This window comes from Etheostoma spectabile, unplaced genomic scaffold (genome assembly GCF_008692095.1).
Source record: "Etheostoma spectabile isolate EspeVRDwgs_2016 unplaced genomic scaffold, UIUC_Espe_1.0 scaffold00000485, whole genome shotgun sequence".
Taxonomy (NCBI): domain Eukaryota; kingdom Metazoa; phylum Chordata; class Actinopteri; order Perciformes; family Percidae; genus Etheostoma; species Etheostoma spectabile.
In genome coordinates this window covers 27,338-32,150 of record NW_022602606.1, presented here as the reverse complement: position 1 = coordinate 32,150, position 4,813 = coordinate 27,338, and the positions used below count along the sequence as shown (strand labels likewise).

The window sequence follows — 4,813 nt, the reverse complement described above, 5'->3', positions numbered from 1 at the left end:
GTGAGGAAAATGCCACCTTGCAGGCATTGAAGCAAAAAACATGGGCAGGTTCAACTTACTGACTTTAAAGGGGAGTTTTAAAACTGATGGTAATGCCAAACTTTGCTAGGCAATACTGTTAGACAAGCCAGAGCTGAAATGTAATATATCTTGCTATAGGCATCATCAAAACATAAGACTATAGACAATAAGCAGACAGAAATGAGAAACGGTCAAAGTTACAATCAGGTAAACTGTTTTTAACAACATACAATAAGTGTTAGCTAAAACAGGTATAATATTCACATGCATCTGTATTAGGTTGACTCAAACAGTGGGTTTGCTGGAGTCAATCAACATCTGCCACATCATATTAAACTGCTGGTGCTTTGACTGTGTGCAGCGGCGTGGTTCCCAGGTCCTCCACGGTCCAGATCTCTGTCGGAGGAATGTCTCACCCTGGGGGGGCAGCTGGCCTCCATCCACCACGTCTGAGCCGTCTTTCTCCTCATGAGAGCGGTCATGAGACCCTTTCTCTTTAGGATCTGGCACATAAGCCCCAGAGGCATCTGGGATTTCTGAGGGCTCTTCATGGCAGCTCCGTCACCATGACATTTCCTGGAACCCAGATGTATCTGTGCCAGATCCAACCTCTGGAGCACCAAGTCCTTCTGCCAGTTTTCTTTCCGTGCATTTCCGAGCCTCCTCTCTCCTCTGTTGGTTGAAGGTATCATCTCCCGATACCTGTGGAGGCCGGATCCCCCCCCCCCATATGAACTGCAGGTAGCTGAACAGCACAATGACACTGAGGAAGGCAAAGTTGGTGGCTATGGCGATCCCTGCAGATGTCAAGGGGAAGTTGTACAGAACATACCGTATACCAGTGAAGAAAGCATGGATACGGAGTTGAGATGAGTAGATCTGCACTCGTTTGGACTGGATCTCAATGACTGCACCAACAAGGGGTTGATAAGCATTTGTCTTGTAGTCTGAGAAGAGCTCAACCTCTATGAGCTGCTTTTGCTCAGCCGTCCCGTCAGAAAGAAAGGAGAGAACAGTAAAGTTCTCAGGCTGTGCAGAATGCTGGAGCGGTAATGCAACGTTGTAGATCGACCAACTGATGACACAATCTTTCCACCCTTGGTGTAACAAGACATCTTGACCATGAACATACCCAGGCGTTCATTCACTGGAGACTCGGGCATCTCTAACTCCAGAGACACTCGATAAGGCTGACCGTAAGACATCACTAGGTCCCTCTCGTTCTTCATGAAAGAGATGTTTGCCGTGGGGAATGAACAGAGTGCTGACTCTGAAGCATCACAATCAGACGTGTAGTAGAAGTGCACAGGGTTGGAGAAGCTCACAGTGGGCATGTACGAGTAATAGAAGCTTCCATAGAGAAAGACGGACACAAAAGCAGCAGAACCAGGACAGTAAACAGGATGGCAGCCTGAAATAGATTCCGCCGGGCTCTGAGGAGAGTCACAGCTGCTACATCTTGGAGCCAGTGTAGAACGGGGCCCATTGTGGCCCCCATGGTGTCTGATCCAGACCTTCTTCTGGCACTGGTTTGGGCAGTTGTTCCTCCTTTGAGCCCTTTCGACTTCTGCTGTTGGGTCCTTATGTTCACTCGTCAAGGGGAGGCTCCCCTCCCAAACTGTAGAATTGCTTATCTTCACCCTCCCATGACTAGTCTCTTCAACTAAGGTTACATATCGCCGCTGTCAGGAGAAAACCTGTATGTACTGTTCAACAAACTGCTGGAACAACACACACGCTCACACAACAATGTTGAGAAATTCTTCCAGGAATGACTTCCTTTGATTATTTTTTCAAATAAAGTATTAGGCCTACTGTGTTTTGTGTTAAACATGACAGACACGTTTATATGAATGTATCAATTGGGTGTCAGCACAACCTACATGTGTCATATTGGATCTGAGGAGCAGGACAGAGGATGGAAAACACAGGTCAGTGTACCAATATGCTGCAGGAGAGGTTCAACTCCCAACCTCAGCATCACTGCTGCAGAATGTCTTGTGAGTACCGCACACTGACGATTAGCGCCACTGGAGCTTAAAAAAACCCGCAATCCAATACAATCCAACTTTATTGTTAAGTACTTTAAAACAACCAAAGTGACCAAAGAGCTGAGCACAAAAATACAAAAAGAAACATAACATTATAACACAAGTAAAAAATAATACCTGCACAATAAAAACAATAAAAATTAGATGCAGTAAAGGAAGTCGACATCTTACTAGGTGTCAAAGGCCACAGAGCAAGGTGGGGTTCAAGACGTGATTTAACAGAGACGAGATCACATGAGACGGGATGGATGACATGGGACGCTCCAGGCTGCAGCCCTATACTCTTGATTTAACATGCAGAGGCAGATCATTCCACAATTTTGGAACCGACACCACAAAGGCACGGCCCCCTCTGAGCTTCCAATATTTGATTGCAATATTTATCAGGTCCACCTCTACACAATGCAAGTACTGAGTAGGATTTGAAAATGTTGGAAGATTTCACATTTTGGATTAAATTCGAGACAGACAGGAGTGTATGATAAGTCTATACAGAATCAAACCAGCAGCAACAGTGGTGATCACAGGTTATTCATAAGGACACGGAGCTCCAGTGGTCCAATCAGACCGTGTGTGGTACTTCTAGGACAGTACACTGTGGAGCAATGCTGAGGTTGGGAGTTCAAGCCTCACCTGGACCATATTGTTACACTAACCAATGTGTTCACATCACCTGTCCTGCTGGTCAGGTGTTAGCTTGTTAGCTCTGGACTGAACCAGTTGATGAGATTGTAATCTTTCAGTGTTTACCTCTTGGTTTGGGTTCATTTCACCCCCACCCAGTAAGAGGGGCAGTGAACCAACTTTTTTGTCTTTTAGCTATTTGAACATGTTATAAACAAAGAAGAACATGTAGCCTACACTTCAGTAACAAACATAATGCTCTGCTAAAATGATTTGAGGATTCAACATGTTTAAAAAGGAGCAGGAAGAAGTTTTACAAAAAATAAATTCTGGTCCTACTCCCTTTTCTGTTTTTTTCTTCATTTCATTTCATTTCAGACCAGAGAGTAAAGCAGCAGTGATGAGCTGCTGTAACATGTTGGAACATTGTTGTTGAGTGTGTGTGTTGTCCCAGCAGTGTGTTGAACAGTAGAAGGAGTGGAAAAAGACTGGGTCCGCGGGATTACTCAGGTGGACTACAGCGTCTATTCACAGGCAAGATCCCACTACTGAGCGGCACGGGGGCTTTGACTGCTCCGTCTCCGACCTGGGCCGGTGCACCCTCCTTAGACCACCTGGTGGTCCGGGCTCCCCAGGAGCACCATATGGATACCGAACTTAGTGCGGACACCCGATGGGCATAGTCCACTGCAGCTCAGAGCTCCTGAGCTCAAACGATCCGCCAGCCTCAGCCTCCAAGTAGCATGGATTACAGGCGCGCGCCACCGCACCCGGCGAGAGAGCGCTTCATTCATAGTGGTTTGGGTTTTCACAGACGTGACGTCATCAGGGAGCGCGCTCCAACGGCATCTGGCGACGAGAAAAATCTCCTGGTAACGACGGGCTTTCAGTTGAATTTATTACATTTTTGGGGAAATTATGAAAATCCTCTAATTGATCTATTTAAAGAATGCACTCTAAAAAAGGAAATGTCCACAAGTATGAAGCAAGGCTTAGTATGTCTTCTCCCTAAACCTGAAAAAGATCACTTATGATAGAAAACTGGAGACCTGTTATACTCTTAAATATTGACTATAAAATGGTATCATTGATTTTTGCCAAAACGGTTAAAAGAGGTCTTCATGAGATAATAAATGAAACGCAGACTGCTTTTATGTCTAATCGTCACATTAGCTCCAATATAAGACTTGTTCTAGACCTGCTGGACTATCTGATAACATCAATTCTGATGCATTAATAGTATTTCTTGATTTTATAAAGCATTGATACGGTAGAAACTATTTTTTATTCAAAGCACTTAAGATTTTGGTTTTGGACCAAATTTTATATCTGCTGTCGAAATGTTTTACAAAAATATCGACAGTTCTGTGATATATATCAAAACACCACAAAAAGATTCCTGTAATGCGATCTGTTCGCCAAGGCTGCCCTATTTCTCCGTTCTTGTTCCTGCTGGTGGTTGAATTATTGTCATTACACATTCGACATAATACTATTATTAAAGGTTTATTATTTTGGTAAGGAGATTAGAGTAACTCAGCTAGCGGATGATACAGCTCTCTTTTTAAGCGACAAACATCAGATTGCATATGCTATATTCCTAATTGACCCATTCTCGGCTGCTTCGGGTTTAACACTCAACAAATCTAAATGTGAAATTTTATGTCTATATCAGACTGAAGAGGGAAAAAATGTTTGATATACCTGTTAAAACATGTATAAAATATTTAGGTATTCATATTTGCACAGACTATATGGAACGTCAGCATCTTAATTTTCATCCAAATTGAAGAAGACTAAAACTATACTGAACTTGTGGCTTCAAAGAGACATTTCTATTTTAGGAAGGATTCTTTTGACTAAGAGAAAGGGATTTCAAGATTTGTCTACCCTGCCCCTCTCTTCAATGTCCACGATTCAACTTGTAAAGACATAAATACTATTTTACAATTTTGTAGGAAAAACAGACACCACCATTTAAAAAAAGCAGTGCTCTCTGGCTCTAAGGATGAAGGGTGGATTTGAACTTTTGGAACTTTTGGACTTAAATTACACCTCAAGGTGAAATGGTGAAGGAATGTTTAAGAGCACCAGAGTCATTATGGTACTTTATTCCC

The 4,813-nt window shown here is 43.2% G+C and overlaps 1 pseudogene; it reads right to left on the bottom strand.

Moving 5' to 3' along the window:
* Positions 1–306: 306 nt before the first annotated feature.
* Positions 307–1,591, bottom strand: LOC116674507 (seipin-like; annotated as a pseudogene).
* Positions 1,592–4,813: the final 3,222 nt, after the last annotated feature.